Source organism: Ambystoma mexicanum, chromosome 8 (genome assembly GCF_040938575.1).
Source record: "Ambystoma mexicanum isolate Mex_15411 chromosome 8, UKY_AmexF1_1, whole genome shotgun sequence".
In the NCBI taxonomy this organism is placed as follows: domain Eukaryota; kingdom Metazoa; phylum Chordata; class Amphibia; order Caudata; family Ambystomatidae; genus Ambystoma; species Ambystoma mexicanum.
Genome location: NC_090929.1, coordinates 578,953,688 through 578,970,724, shown reverse-complemented (window position 1 = coordinate 578,970,724; position 17,037 = coordinate 578,953,688). Strand labels below are relative to the sequence as shown.

General features: G+C 51.7%; 1 protein-coding gene across 1 annotated transcript in view; it reads left to right on the top strand.

The window, feature by feature from the left end:
* The window catches only part of NPHP4 (nephrocystin 4), a 1,060,260-nt gene that overhangs the window by 736,317 nt on the left and 306,906 nt on the right, over positions 1–17,037 (top strand). The window lies entirely within an intron of this gene.

Below are 17,037 nucleotides of genomic sequence, written 5' to 3'. Positions count from 1 at the left end.
TGGATCTGTATGATGCAAAATGGAAAAGTATGATCAGTTGAAGTAGGAGATGCACATTGTAATGGATGGTTATCAGATGGAATTTCAAGAGATGGCATTACTTTGAAACAAACGTGATGAGTCTTCTTTTAGCATCATGCACCATTTGGATTGAAATAGCTGAATGTTTATCGCACTGTTCTTGGGCAGTGTAAGGAAGGCAGACACAAGTGATCACAGTTCAAGGGTGTTTATTGAACTTCAACTGGGTTTGAAAAATGCCTATCTAATCCTGAATCTAAAGAGGGGAGCAAGCTACGACCATCAAATAATAATAGTGCAGTCCTGGTGGTGTCTTGCCAAAAAAAAAGGGCCTATACTAATAAACGTATTGCCAATCTTTACTTCTAAATACAAATAGTGTGGGAAACAATGTTATGTAAAAGAAAGTATTCAAGAAATGATATGTCAGGATATTTAAGGCGTTGGCTTCCCTTCCCCACGTTTTCAGCATGGGACAAGGCGGCACACTCGAGCTTAGCACTCTCCCTGGCTTCTCTAGCATGAGGATGCAGTTCAAGACTTCAACGTCAGGACCTTTGTGCCAAAGTCTCTTTGTCATTCAAAGTCTCTCATTTCAGAGGGTCTGATGCAAGACGACAAAATAGTACAATTCCTTTCTTCTTAGGATTTTCACTTATACAACTTCTCGGATGATTTACTGTTCACCCTGGGTTCCACTTTAACACAAAACCTTCAATTGGTCTCCCTCGACCAGGCTCGGACCAAATTCTACAACTTTTCCAAACTTGCTCTATTTCATCAAAATCGAAGACTTTTGACTGTGCGCAGGATTTTGCTTGACCAGTTGCAGGACCACTTCGATTCAGATTTATTGGTTCTCTTTAAATTGGTCTCCCTCCGCCGGGCTTGGACCAATTTGATCTACTATTAGGACTTCTCATTTGGATAGATTACTGCGACCTTTGTGTGAGCACCCACACGTGCCGGACCACTATGTCAAAGGTATTGTAGCTTGCTTTAAAGTTCAATTATTCACCAGAAGTTTAACTTCACTTGTATCTATTATCACACACGTTTTAACAATGTTCGTTCCAGCGCTCAACATACAGTGTTGCTGCTTACAACCTAGGCTCCAACACAGACCAGTCTTGTATCGGTCTCCCCAACTCACTATTTTCACTGAAGCGGCTTTGTTCTTGGAGCCTAGGGCAGTACCACGGTGGCTGGCAATTCTCCCTGCCTTGATAATTGACGCGGGAGGGCCCCGGGTATCTCCGGCACACAATGCAGGATTCTTCAGCCTAGTTTCCTGGTCTTACGCTTTCTCTCTAGGTTTCGGGAAAGTAATGGTTCCTTGTTGAAAAGGTCAAGGGAATTTCCGTCCTTGCGATCCCCTTCAGTTTTTCAGCCTTTCCTCTCTTTCTTAGCTGCTGTCTCGAAACTGCTTTTTCCTTGTGTGCTTTACCTCGCTCATAGTATGCTCTTGTGCTCTGCCTTTTAATCTGTGTGGGGAAGTGTAATGGAAGTCAAGTGTGAGTAATTGTCGATAATTGCCTGACCATAGTATTGGGACATGTCAGGTACACAGCTCGGGTGTTAGTCTGTTTTCCCTCAGAGCGGGCTGTCAGTGAGACAGTGTTTATTTATTTATTTATTTATTTTAAACAATTTTTATTGATTTTTAAGCATAACCATAACAACTTGCAGGCTTTTAATCATTACAAACATTTCACATTAAATTGTATGACTGCTTCTCATCCCCTCCCAATTCCCCCCACCCATTCCCGGCCTACATTGCACCCCCTATTCCATCTCCCTTCTTCATTCATCCGCAGCCCTCCTGGCTACAGTATCCTTGTGTCCAAGATTCTCCTCCGAGTCCTGGCCACCCTGTGTAGAGGCGGCTAGCTCTGCTATTAATTGCCTCCACCGCCTCCTCCCCTTGTTCCGTGTTCCTACCTATCGCTTCCTGCCACACCACGGTCTCCGCGTTGACCCATTTTAACAAGTCTCTCCACCACGTCTGCACTGCTGGTCTCGTTTGTGCTTTCCATCCCTCGCCATTCTTCATTTAGCTAGTATATATGCTAAGTCCCTGAGCTTGCTCACATGTCTAGCCCGTTTGTGTCTTGGGAAACCCCCTAGCAAACACGCCACTGGCGATCCCACATCCAGGGTAATTTCTGCTTTCGCCAATGCTTGGGCTACCTCCCCCCAAAATCTACCAATCTCTGCACATCCCCAGAACATATGTACCAGATCCGCATTTATCGCCCCGCACTTCGGGCATAGCTGTATATCTACTGGTTGAATTTGGCTACTCTCTTCGGGGTCAGATATGCCTTATGGGTCACGTATAATTGGATCTGTTGTTGTCGCTCATTCCTCGATACCTTTTTCTGATACACCATAGCTCTACTCCACATCTCGTCCGACACAGGCTCCCGTAAGTCTGCTTCCCAATTCTGCCTCGTCTGTCCTAATTCCTTTCCAACCCTGGACATGAATAGCTCATATATCTGTGGGACTTCGTGTCCTACTTACGACACCTCCTAAAATGTCTCTATAGTCTTGTCCAGCTGTAAGGATGTCTGAGTCTCTGGCCATCTCCGTCTTATGCTCCCAAGAGTTGGGAATACGTGATGTGTTGCCCCCGGTGTACCCCTGCATCCCCTACCAGTGCCTCAAACTTTTGGGGCCTCCCATCCTTTATAACATCTCCCACCGTCACCACCCCCATGGGTTCCCAACTCTGTCTGTGAGAAAGTGTTTGTGTTGTCAAAGGGGTGCAGGGGTTAGAGTTCCTAAATATTGTACCGGGTAGAATGGGTTAAAGGTGTTACAGGGATCGGAATACCACGTCTCACCATCCGGTGTCCCACGCCCCGTAGACCCCTCATCCAGGTAATCCTCCTGCACTGGTCCACCACCAGGAACTACATCCAAAAGCGATGGCCGTATCCTTGCCACCTGGATGCCAGATCCCCGTCTACTAGTGGGTGAGACCCCTTCTGGTTTCTCAGAGGAGAGAGTGTTAACCTGGAAATAAAATACAAAAAACCTTTGGGCACACTGAAGTAACCACCAAGAGGGTACATAATTGCATTTTCCCCTTGCAATGCACAAAAGGTTGCAGGGACTGTAAATCAATGTTTACCAGCATTGCAAAGCACAGAGCTCCTAGTTGAGCCCCGGAAACCTGCAATGAACACCTACAACTGTTGCTCACTCTCTGGTGGAGGTGGAGTTTGCCTAAAAATATCTCTGCAACACCGTTGTGCCTGGCCATTCTCCCATCTGAGCTGGCCTTTTGGATCAAGCATCCCCTCATTGGCCCTTACAGCTCATGTGTCATCCACTAAATTCCTTCCCAGGAACAACCCACCACCTGCCGTCCACAGCAAAGGGCTGCACAGACAAGGACTGGTTCTGTTTTTCCCTGTTGGGGTGTATTAGATCCTAGGGCCACTGATTGTCCCTTATTATATCCTCATTAGTTTTCCTGTCCATTCAGACCTGCCAAGTAAGTCCAATTTTTCTAGGCCCCTGTCATGCTTTTTTTATTTTTTATAAAGGTTTGACTGTTCAGTCACCTAGGGCTCTGTGGTCCCTGCACCTCCCCATCACTCCTTACCTACTTTCTCTCACATGGCCTCTGCCCACCCCTGCCCTTCACTCAACGCCCACTCATCCCACTACCCATCTCTCCATCCACATTCTCCACTCTCTTATCCTACCCACTCCAACCTCATCTACCCTTCCCACTTCCATTCATCTTCTCCACTAACCACATCCTCTACAACTGCTTCCCCTAGTGACCTAACCCTAGGTCTCTTGAATGCCCAATCCCTAGAAACCTACCTTCTCACAAATCATATCAATTTCCATTATCTCAAGCTCTCAGTGATGAGTTTCGCTGAAATATGGATTCCCACCCATGACACTGCCACCCTGGCAGCCCTTTACGCTGAGTTTGCCTCTTCCACTCTTCTCGTCTCCAAACAAAGTGGTGATACACCATTGTCACCCTTTCCCCTTTCAAATTAATTTCACTCGCTCCTCCTTTGAACATATCCTGGTCCAACGAACGTATTGCTTTTACCCCTCTTATTATCCTCCTCTACCAACCACTGTGTACCCTCAACCTTTACCAGATGGCCACCATGCCAACATAATGGATGTCTTCAACCTGTCCAACAGCTCCAACTTGACTCCACTCTCTCTGACAACTCACTAGTGAACCCTCACAACCTTTCAACTAGCACCCAAAACAACTCTCTCAATCACATATTTCTGTCTTTCTTACTCGTCTCCTCTGCTGCCCCAAATTCCCCCTCCCCTTCTAATTACTTTTTCATTCAGTTCAACAACTCTATTCCTACACCGCTGTTGCATTCCACACCTTCATCAATCACCAAATGGAAATTCAAGCCTGACTCCTTTGCCCCCTGCTTTGCCCATGTCACCCTCTTGCTCCAAGCTCTCTCTCCTTCACTTGCTCACTCAATTTCCCTCGCCATTGCCAATTAATTGATTGCACTGGGAACTAGCCATGGATAATTAACAGGGGTGGCAAACCAGAAGAAGGGCTCCGATTAAGATGTGCCATGTTAATTGGATGTTTATTCAAATAAAAAAGAAAATGCCTATCTAGCCCTACTGCTATGAGGGAAGTTCCCTGCCTAACCAACTTAAAGTAAAGTTGCTCGTCAATGTCCAAAAGAAATAGTCTTTAGTCCGAATCCGATTAGCTAACTGGCTCAACCACTTAGGAACAAATAACAAAAAAAGGAGGCCGGGGCCTCTGTCCTTAGCTTCTGCTCGGCCCGATCACTTTCATTCCTTTTACAAGTTTTTTTTAAAAAGGTTTGTCAAAGTCTCGCAGCACAGTTCATAACCCCTCTTTATGGTCTGATTGCCCAATCTTACTTCGAGATGGTTCCCTCTTTCCAGGAAGAAAAGATTTTCTTAATACAATTCCACCATTTCCAGCTTGGTACTTGAAGTTGTTCTGGTTTCTTACTTAAGGATTGGAACCCTCCAAGTTCTCTTTCTCTCTTTTTCTGTTCGTTATATTTTGTGGTTCTTGGGCTTCCCAAAGACCTCTGGCCCTCAGATAGGCTTACTTTTGCTCAACTTGGGTAGGGTTTCAGCCCGCTAGGGTTTATCTGGCGTCCATAACCCTTGTGGCTTTCCCAACCTCAACTATGAATGTCTCTCAGGGGTTTCTCTAGAGCCCTCTATAGGCTTTCTTCAGCTCGATTTATGTAGGGTGTCTGCCCGCTCTGGTTTATCCATCCATAACCTTTGTGGCTTTCCCAGCCTCGAATATCACTGTTCACCCCTCTCAAAGCTGTTAACTGTTCAGGAGTGTACGCTTCCCTTCTGCTGCTCTGCAGCTAATGCACTTCTCGTGTGGAGCTCAGAGGTCCAGTCTCTCTGCTGCGCTCTGGTCTCGGCGTCAGTTAACAGGCCCCAGGCCCGCCACGGCTCCCATGTGGTTGCGCCACCAGCTGAGACGGTCACTTTACGGCCTCTGTTCTTTCTCGATCTTGGCTTTTTCGCCAGTCAGGATGCCAGCCTTGCGAGCAATTTGTTCGTTCTCCATGCTACCGCTGGCTCTGCTGTCAAGCGTGTCTCCGGCCCTCCAGGATGCCTTCCCGTCAGAGGCTCTCATCTGCCTAAGATTCACTCTCCTCCATTCCCATTCAAGGTTCCTCGAAGTTTTATCTATGTCATCACACACAAAAGGGGTGTGTTGTTCTTCTTTGACTGTGGCGTTCAAGCACAATTCAGTATTACCCAAAGCCAAAGAGATTGAAGAAATGTCACTATTAATTAAAAGCAAAACAGGGTTAACAACAGTCTTTCCGACTCCAATGTAGGCAGATAATGTATTCTGGACAGATTGTTCCTTGCAGGAATGGGAGTCCTTGTCCCCAAGAGAGGAGTCACTCCCGGTGAGGTCCCACTTTCCCAGACCCCTAAGGGAGGGTCTTACTGAGCAGGCTCACCTCCCTAGCCTCAAAGGGGGTTGTTCTGGCAAAAAGGCGTGAATAGTCCAGATTTGTGTCACAGGATAATTAAAGGGTGGTTAGTGCACATGATAAAGAGAGAACAATACTTAGTAGTTGAAGACCCCCCTCACCTCCAAACCCACTGCATCTCATATTCTTACTCTATTGGCCATTCAATTGCTAACAGAGAATAATTTCTCTTTGTTTTGAGTATGCATGCAACTATTTACTTTATTTACCTTCTGTGTTGTGTATTCCCCATCTTCTGACTTTGAATTCTCTGCGATTTCGCATACCTGCACCTCTCAGAAAGCCCAAGCAGTCCTTGTTCTCCTTTACCACTCTGTGATTGTCCTTGTTTACAGCTGCTGCTTTATCAATTCTCAAATCATCAATGCTCAGCAAAAAATAAAAATGTCTTTGCAGAAAATGTAATCTTTTTTCTCTACTGTCAAAAGGATGTTTGAGAATGAAATGTCGGATTGTCTAAAAGATTCTGCCAGCTTTTCAAGTATGAGGCTTGCAGGCTAGTGAGAAACCGGAATCCTGTATAATTTGGTCTAATCAACGCACCCTGCAATACTATTTCTTTATGACTTTGTCTTGTAATTAGATGCAACAAAGCATCCTACAAATTATGCTGTTTTCACAAATGCCACAAAGAGAATTTTCTAGGTGAAAATAATGTACTATTACTAACTAGAATTTTAGAGAAATACAAATAGAAAGGTTCTTGATGGGCAAATCAAAATAAACCAATAATTTCAAGGGGATTGGGTCCTCCGACGTATTCCATATCTATGACAGTAATCACCACAGCTGTGCTGCTTCGGAAAATGTTCTGCGTCAAATGCGTCGATATGCTGTCCTCGAGAGCCTCCGTCGAGCCAACATCACCGGATGTTATAAGTAGGACGCACGACGCCCGTAGCCTCAGTTCCGTTTTTTCCGCGAATATGTTCACTTCGGAGATCTCGGCACGCCTCGGTTCTTCTGAGTTCTGTTCTTTCGGTTCTTCGAACCTGTTTGTTGTGATGATTTCCATGATGTCTTCGTCTTCTTCCACCCTGCGGCCGGGTTTGAAGAAGTGTCGGGAATGCGGGTCCAAGATGTCGTTGACGGATTCGCACGACGCCTGTCTCTGGTGCCTCGGGAGGACCACGACACGGATGACTGTGTAGACTGCCAGTCGACTACATCGAAGGCTTTGCTGGAGCGTAAGAAGAAGCTTTCTGTAGGTAAGGTGGCCAAGCCCTGGAAGTCGAGATCCACTGGGCTTTTGACGGACGATTCGAGGGGCGACTCTCCGCATCGTCGGCGTAAATCCAGGGGGTCTCGGTCCAGGAGTAGGGCCCGCCATTCCTCTGCCTCTTTGAGGCACTCACGGAAGTGCCGGCATCGGTCGTCTTCCTCGTCCGAGGACTCCGCCTGTCAGCGGGTAGTTTGTCCCAACAAGCATTCCAGTCCTGCGGAATGGTATTGATTTCGGCAAGAGATGTTGATGATTTTTCAGTCGCAGGGCTCCGGTCCGTCCGCGCCGTCGAAAGACACCGGCTGTGACCATGCTAGAGATGCCACTTGCACGCCTTCGGGCTCGAGCGGACAAGGATGGTCGCTCTAGACATGCCCGTTCCAGGTCCCGGTCCACGATGCCCTCGAGACTGTCGGAGCCTGTGAGGTCTACGAAGAAGACATCGACGCCTTCGGGGCCAAGGTCGTCGAGGGACTCTCTCGAGGCTCCGCCTCCGAGGAAGCCGTTGATGCCATCGGCGCCCAGGCTGTCGAAGGACACACTCGGGGCTCCACCCTCGAGGACTGTGTCGAAGCCGTCGTCACCACGCTCGACGCCGATTCCATCTACGCCCTCGACGCCTTTCGAGGCTGCTTTGTCGGAGGTACCCCGTGGCACGGTGGAACCCCCTAGAAAGGCTCTGGCCATGGCTAAAAATGTCTTTGTCCTTTTTTCTGTGCCCTCATTCCAGCCTCTGGATTATATTTCTGAGGTGGATGAAGGGTCTGAGGAAGGTATGGTTCCTGAGGAGGTACCTGATGAGATTTTGTCTGGTCATAGCCAGATTGAAGACCTGCGTCAGTCGTTGCACGACGCCAGTGGTCTGGATACCTCTCCAGAGGTGGATTTCTGCAGGCCTGAGCCTGGCACCCATGCCGAGTCTTTGTACCAGCGTCTTATGTCGAGGGTCATGGAATACTTGGGGTGGTCGGCGCCACCAGTGGATTTTCTGCAGGATGACCTGACGGATATCCTCGACCAAGGTCCACCAACTGACCCGGTACTGCCATTCCATATGGCCTTGCAGAGAAGTGTGGCAGCAGCTTGGACTGCTCCGGAGAGTCTCCCGGCAGTGAGCAAGTCTTTGCCGCGAAAATACCACCCAGCCAGTAGCGACCCCTGCTACTTGACCACGCACCTAACTCTGGAGAGTTTGGTGGTGCAGGCGGCTACGGCCCCAGCAAAGCAGGCGTCTTACCCTACCATCCCTTCTGATAGGGACGACAAGCATTTTGTTGGCTGGGCGAAGAAAGTGTTTTCTTCAGGGGGTATGGCTTTACAGGCAGCCAACTCCGTGTGTGCCTTGTCATGTTTCACGCACACTCTGTGTGACTGTATTTTGTTAGCGGCTGAACATATTCCCGAAGGGGAGGAACGGGATGGTTTTCTTGCTATTGTGCAGGATGGCAAGGATGCTATGTGTGAGTCCGTTCAGTCGGGTCTGGATATGGCAGATTGTGTCAGCCGGTCCATGGCGGCGAGCACCCTAATACGCAGATTTGCGTGGTTGCGGAAGTCGGGGTTTGCTCCGGATGTGCAAGCCCGGCTCCTCAACATGCCCTTTGATGGTGAACATCTTTTTGGCAGCAAGGCTGACGAGAGCCTTGAGAGGTTGCAGACCTCCAAAGCTGCAGCGAAGTCGTTGGGCGCTGCAGTTCGCCAACCTCTGCCTTTTCGTCCTAGGAGACAGCAATGGAGGGGAGGTTCCTTTCGATATTACTCTTCCTTTGGTAAATCGAGAGGAGCTGCCAGTCAAAGGGGCCACCGTAGGAGTACCAGAGCTGGAAAACAGGGTACTCCAGGTGCCAAAGCCGCTCAGACAGTTGCCTCTTTGTCCTCAGGCACTGCGGCAGCCGCTTCAGCTCAGTCATGAGGCCATGTCCCATGGTTTGCTGGGTTGGGGGAAGGCTGGTATAGCATCTTGTAGAGTGGCGTGCCATTACCTCAGATGTGTGGGTTCTGGAGATCATAGCCCACGGCTACTGTCTTCCTTTCTGGCAGAGGCCTCATGACAATCCACCAGGGAATCTCTCTTTGAAGAGTCCGGATCCGCTTCTTGCGCAGGAAATACAATCCCTGCTGGAGAAAGGCTCCATAGAACTGGTGCCTGTAGCGGAGAGGAACAAGGGATGGTATTCCCCTTATTTTTTGATTTCGAAGAAAGACGCGGAATTGAGACCCATCATGGACTTGCATGGTGTGAACAAGCTCCTCAGGAAGGACAAGGTCAAGATGGTTACTCTTTCTCAAGTCCTCCAGGCCCTTCAACTTCAGGATTGGTGGGTGTCTCTCGACCTCAAGGACACTTACTTTCATGTGCCGATCCATCCCAAGCACAAGAAGTACCTGAGGTTCGCGGTTGGCGACTCGCACTTTCCGTTTCGGGTCCTGCCATTCGGATTCACCAAGCTCATGGTGGTGGTGGCAGCATATCTCAGGAAAGGGGGGATTCACGTCTAACCCTACCTGGACGATTGGTTGATCAGGGCGCGCTCTCCCGAGCAAGTCCTGGATCATCTGTCTGTCACCTGCCACTCCCTTCACAAGCCGGGCTTCTCCCTCAACTTAAAGAAGTACCATTTGACGCCGACTCAGCGGCTCCAGTACATCGGAGCAGTGCTCGACACATCCCTGGGGCAGTGTTTTCCCTCCCAGGTGCTCATCACATTCAGCAGATGGTGCACAAGTTTCAGCATGCCCAGAGTCTCCCGGCGCCCATGTTTTTGTGGTTGCTCGGCCTCATGGCATCCTGCATTCTTCTGTTGACAGAGGCCAGGTTGCGGATGAGATCTCTGCAATGGGCTCTCAAGATGCAGTGGTCACAGTCCTCCGGCAGGATGTTGGACCCCGTTCAAGTGCCGCCCTCGGTCGCCCAGGACCTTCTGTGGTGGGCCGTCAATGGCAATCTGATGAGGGGGGCTCCATTTTGGCTACCCTGGCCGGAGGTGACGATCGTGACAGACACATCCCTCATGAGATGGGGAGCTCATGCCAACGAGTTGACTGTCAGCGGTCGTTGGTCTCCGTCGGAGTCCAGACTCCATATCAATCTGTTGGAGCTGAGGGCCAGCAGGCTTGCCCTGAAGGCTTCTCTGCCGTCTGTGCGAGGAAAGAATGTCCTGATTCTGACGGAAAACGCAGTGGCCATGCACTACCTCAACAAAAGTGGGGGGCAGGGTCACTTCCTCTGTGCAGGGAGGCGATGCAGCTCTGGTTCTGGGCCATACAGCAGGAAATTTCGATCTCGGCAGTTCATCTGGCCGGAGACAAAAACGAGACAGCGTTTGCTCTGAGCAGGCAGAGCGCGATCTCTCACGAGTGGGAGCTGGCTCAGGAGATTCTCCTGGAGAACTTTGCCATTTGGGGGACCCCGCAAGTGGATCTCTTCACCTCCAGTGTCAACCGGAAGTGTGAAAGGTTCTGCTCGTGGGAATTTCCTCCAAGAGGAGCCTTAGGAGACGAGTTCATGGTGGAGTGGTCCTTCCCACTGCTGTATGCGTTTCCTCCAGTCCCCGTCCTTCCGCAAGTGCTGCGCAGGTTACGGAGGTTCGGTTCCTGGATGATCCTCATTGCTCCGGCATGGGCCCGGAGAACGTGGCATCCGGATCTTCTCGACTTGTCCATCTGCCCTCCACGTCCTCTTCCCTACCGAGACTATCTGCTCTCACAGGAGGGGGGGTCAGGTTCTCCATCCAGAGGTCAGATCCCTCAACCTTCACGCTTGGCTTCTGAAAGGTTGAGGTATAAGGATTGGGACCTCCCTGAAGATGTGATGGAGGTGTTGCTTTCGGCCAGACGGCCTGCAACTAAGTCCCTGTACCGTTGCCGTTGGAGAAAGTTCTGCAACTGGTGCAGGGTTAAGAATGTCGATCCTGGGCAGGGCGAGGCTTGGAACGCCATCGATGTGGCTGCTCCCTTGAGGCCAGCCATGTGAAGCCCGCTGCAATATAAAAATAAATGCGGTTCCACGTAGCCCCGCAGGAGCCCAATTAACCCCCAGGGCGTCGGAACGCCTAAGGCATCTATGGGCTGAGGAAGGGAGCGTAGCGCTCTTCCGGAACAAAGTTATCCGCCCTGAACCACCGGGCTTGTACCAGTGTCGGAAGACCCAAGATGGCGGCCGCGCCTATCCTTGAGCCCCGGAGATGTGGGTGACGGCGCCCGAGACCGCCCTCGGCATCAGTGCGGCTCGCCATGGTTCCCGGATCCAATGTGAGGTGCCGATCAGGTGGTCCCCCAGTTCCCCCTCCTGCAACCACCCCAAAGCAAGCGGCACGCAGCGGGTCGCACAGCGAGGTCCCCGTCACCCCGGGAGCCCACCCCGGGCCGATCCGCGGCCCTGTAGGGTACAGCACCTCGGCTCCAGCACCGGAGAGAACAATGGCACAGGCAGTGCCCCATCAGGTAGGGGCTGCTGGGGGATGAGGGGCGGGTTGATGGCCCTCCTCACGTCCTTCCTGGGCTTCGGCCAGAGGAGTTTGCAGTGCGCGCTCCACTTCATCACGGAGAGGCTGCACTCTCCCCCCCGGCGGTCCCTGGAACCTACTGCAGCCTCCTCTCCTCGGCGCCTAATCAACGCCCGAGAGAGACTCCACAGCTGACCCGGACCCCGCACTCATGATTCCTGGGGCGTCCTGGCCCATGCCTTTACTCAGTGCCTCTTCCCTGGCCTGGGAATCGGAGGCTCCTCTTCTCCCTCTCCTCCAGCTGTTGGAGTAAAGCTGGGATCTTGTGCGCACAACGGACCCCACTTGGCCAACGTGGGGGGTCCACAATCCTCTGTCTCCAGCTCCACTGTCCATCCAACCTGCTGCCCCGAGCTCTGGACCTCTGTTACCACTCACTGGGGGTAAGTGGACCCCCCAGGCAACAACGCCACCAACCTGGTGCCCCGGTCCGGTGTTACTGCTTTTGGTTCCGGGTACAGATGGACTGTTCCCCATAATGGGTCGCCCTGCTTTGGCCTCGCACATCACGTCCTAGTGAGGGACTCTAACCCCACAGCATCCTCAGAGGCGGGACACTCCAGCTACCCACTTCCTCGGGCGCCTGGCCCATTGCTCCGCTCACGCTCCTTCCCCCAACCAGATTCCAGTGGGGACCTAGTAGTCTTCTCGCCTCTCTAGAGCGGAGTGTCTCACCTTCTCCCCTCCACCGGACAGAGGGGACTTCTCCTTCACCCAAATCCCTCAGATCTGCCTCACATCGGCTGACCTCGGAACTAGCACCCCCGACCCATAACCTGCGCCTTGGTGGCTGGACGCGAAGTCAGCCTCTCCAACACCTCCTCCACCCCACGAGCCGCCACCATGTCTAAGCAAACGAAAACAACCAAAAACGCAGACATTGCCACCATGCTTACCGCTCCAGACAAGGGGAAAAAACCAGAGCTTGCCAAGCCCACCTCACAGACTTCCCAAGAGGGGGGTGATACCCCGGCCACCAGGGGCGACCTACTGGCTTTTATGGCAGACATTAAAGCCGAATTTTCGGTCCTGCATGTTGGAACTTAACACAAAACTAGAGCAAACTGACCACAGGGTAACCGAGGTGGAGCAAAGACTAGGTGAAGTCGAGGACCGCGCCCAAGACCAGGCAACCACGTTGGGAGCCGACCAACAGACAGTAAGAGCTCTCCAAGACAAATGTGAAATCCTCGAATTCAAGCAGGAGGACTTGGAAAACAGAGCCCGCTGCAACAATCTTCGGATCCGGGGAGTCCCATCCTCGGTCCCAGACAAAAATTTGCCAGAATGTATAGGAGACCTCTTCCAGGCCCTCCTCCCGCAACTAGACAAATCCCAACTACTGCTGGATCGGACCCACAGACTGCGCCCGCGCCGGGGAGTGGACTTGGACATTCCTCCAGATGTCATCACTAGAGTTCACTACTTCTCCACAAAAGAAGCCATCTCTGCCATCAGCCGCTCTTGTGATGAGCTCTTCTTCCAGCGCTTGCCTATTCAGATCTATCAGGATCTCTCGCTTCTAACTCTGCAAAGAAGAAGGGCGCTCCGACCCCTGGCCCTCTTCCTTCAGGAACGACAAGTCTGGTACAGATGGCTTTTCCCTACGGCACTGCAATTCTCATTTAACGGCTCTCCCCGGAGAGTCAGTCACCTGGAAGATGCCGCCAAGATCATGCATCCGACCTCCCCCAAGGGGGCCGCTTCGCCGAGCCCGGAGGCAACTGGGAGCTCTGAGTCGGCCCCTCCCCCGCAACCTAGGCGGTCCTCATGGTTGAGGGCATCCCGAAACAACAGGAGGAGGTAATCAGACCCTAAGTTATGCTAAAAGACCCGTTACTGTACTACCTGCCTAGGTGCCCAACCCCCCCTCTGCTAACCTAAAGCATCAGTTCTGGCCCTGCACAAACTTACAATCACCCATTGTGGCGGGCTTCGCCCACGGATCATGCCCATTCCAAGGTTCGTCCCCCCTTAAAGTCCTTGGAAACACATGTTTTTCCTAATGTCTCAATTGGCCCTGTTGGCCAGGGGTTGGGCTACACTCACAAAGTCGCCCACCCCTCCAGTTAAAAAGTTGGCCTCCCGTTGGGGGCCGGTGTTTAAACCCCAAGAGCAGGACAGCACGCTTCCAAATCACCCTTATAATGGCAACTAAAGGGCGATCTGTCAAATTCCCCCCCTTGCCGCCCCCGGAGCAGGGAGTAACTGAGGCTCTGACCCAGGAGCATCAGACGCTGAGATGCCTCTCATTGAACGTTAACAGGCTTAACGCCCCCCTCAAGCGCAAGTCAATCTTACAGAAACTACAGGACGAGAAGGCCGGGGTGGCGTTACTCCAAGAAACTCACCTCCTTCCAGCTGACTTTGGTCGCCTTCAATCCTGCGCCTACCCACGCCAGTTTTTTGCCTCAGGAGACTCTAAGAAGGGGGGCACGGTGATCCTGTTTCGGAAAGACCTAAATCCCCAGATACTGGACTCTATAACCTGCCCAGATAGCCGCTTCGTGGCCGTCAGATGCCTTCTGCTGGGGGACCTTTATACCTTTGTATCAGTATACGCCCCCAACTCGGGGCAGGCAACCTTTTATGACTCGCTGGGTTCATCCCGCTCGGGCTTTGTAGAAGGCCAAACAATAATAGGAGGAGACTTTAATGAAGTACCAGACCCCACCAGAGACACATCCCACCCCCCCCACCCCTGGTGATTTCACGCAGGCCCTCAGCCTTCTGCGCCTTTTAAGAACCCTGGAGGTGGTGGACTCATGGCGGGTGCTCCACCCCACCGAGAAAGACTATTCCTTCTTCTCCCATGTTCATCGAACGTTCTCTAGAATTGACCTCCTCCTATTTTCGCCCCAAACCTTCGCTTTCACCAATGAGGTATCCATCGGCCCAAGGATCCTATCGGATCATGCTCCGATAATAATGGAACTTCGCATCCAGGACCCCAAAGCTAATACTCCACGTAGATGGGCGCTCTATGACCCGATCCTCAATGACATGCTAATCAGGGACAAAATTGAAACCACCATTAGGAACTTCTTTGAGGAGAACCCGGTCTCAGACACCTCCCCTGCTAACAACTGGGATGCGATGAAAGCAGTGGTTAGGAGAGCCCTGATAGCCCAAGGGGTGGCATTCCACCGGGACCGGGACCAGAGACGAATCCGGCAAGCCCTGGAAGAAGAACTGCAGTCAGCAGAAGAAGCCCAAAAGAAAAACGAATGGTCCCCCAGATCTCAACGAGCCCTCCGCTCAGCCAGAAAGGAACTGGAGGCCCACTACGCGGAGCATACTGCACAATTACTGGCCAAGACCAGACAACTTTATTATGCTAAAAACAACAAAGCTAACAAGCTACTGGTAGTCAAACTGGGCAAAATGGGACGCACCAATACCGTCGCAGGGCTCCGAGACCCACAAGGGGTGATTCACTATTCTGAGAAAATGAAACAACTAGCAGTGGACCACCCATGTCATGACGGCACCCCCAAGAGATAGATCCAAACAAAAAGAATACCTGCGGAAGGCCACCCTGCCACGCCTCCCCGATTCCACGAGAGAGCAACTGGAGGCTCCAATAACAGATGAAGAGGTCAACGAGGCTATCAAGGCCCTCAAATCCTGGGCTCTGGGCCCGGACGGGTTCTCCTTGAGATTCTATAAAATATTCAAACCCCAACTGATCCCCCACGTGGTGACACTTTTGAACCCATTCAAGGGGTCGGGCTCAGTGACCCCCTCAATGCAAGAGTCCACAACTGTCCTCCTTCCTAAGCCAGGGAAAGACCCGAGAAACCCAGCCTCGTACAGACCTATCGCCCTACTGAACATAGACCCCAACCTCTACTTTAAGATCCTGGCTAACCGGCTATCACACATACTTCCAGATATAATCCACTCCGACCAAACGGGCTTCATCCTGCACTGAACCGCGGGAGACAATATCCGGAGAACCCTGAACTTGATAGACATCACCCACCGAAACTCCCAAGGCCTCGCCCTAATGGCCCTAGACGCCACCAAAGCTTTCGATAGGGTAGACTGGTCATTCATGGAGTGCACCCTAGAAGCTTTTGGTTTCGGCCCAACGTTCCAGTCCATGGTTCTGGCCAACTACAAGGCCCCTAAAACTATCCTGAGGATCAATGGCGCCCTCTCAGCTCCGATCCCCATGACCTGCGGGACAAGACAGGGCTGTCCGCTGTCTCCCCTTCTCTTCGCCCTCACAATGGAACCCTTCGCCCAGAGGATCAGGCAGAACGAACTCATCAAGGGCCCGCAGGTGGGCCCATCTCAACACAAAATTGCATTGTACGCTGACGACGTACTGCTGATGCTCTCAGAAGCTAGCACCTCAGCGAGGCACGCCCTGGCAGAAATAAAGAATTTTGGGGAGGTCACCGGCTTCACGGTCAATTTTGCCAAATCGGTGGCCTTGGGCGTCGGCCTCCAGGCAGAGGAACTGGAGGCACTAACCAGATTGTGCCCAATTAGGTGGCGGGAACGGTCCATCCCCTATGTGGGAGTTCACATTTCGGCAAACCCAAAAGACACCTAACAGGCAAACTTCCCCAGATTATTTCGAGAACTAGAGGGGGACCTGAAGCGCTGGACCACGCAAGAAATCTCATTAATGGGACGGATGACGGCCACCAAAATGAACCTGCTCCCGAGAGTCCTCTACGCCTGCTCCTCCCTCGCCGTACCCATACCGACACCAGCCCTTCAGGATCTACAGAGGAAAATGCTAAAGTTTATATGGAATGGCAAGAAGGCCAGGATCCCCCACAAGACCCTGGTCGGTAATGCCAGGCCCAGGGTCCTGGGGGTCCCCGATCTCCAGGCATATAGAGCAGCGGCGCAGTTAGCACACATTCACGCCTGGCAAATAAGCACAGCCCACCCCAGATGGTTGGAATTGGAACAAGCTCAACTCCCGCTCCCCCTGCGATTCCTCCCACACATCCAGCCCCCCCTCAGGGAGTGCTGGAAGGACATTTTGCGGACAACTAAACACACCTTAAGCTCCTGGGACTGGGCCCTGAAACGGAAGGGAATCCCGAGAGGCCAAAGTCCTCTCTCACCTATCTTTCATAACCCAAACTTCTCGCCGGGGGCTCATCCCTATAACTTCCAAAATTGGATAGATGGGGGCCTCGAAACCCTGGAACAGCTATACTTTGGGAACAAACCCTGCACCTTCGAACAGTGCAAAGAGGTGTTTCAACTCCAGGAGGGAGATAGATTCACTTAT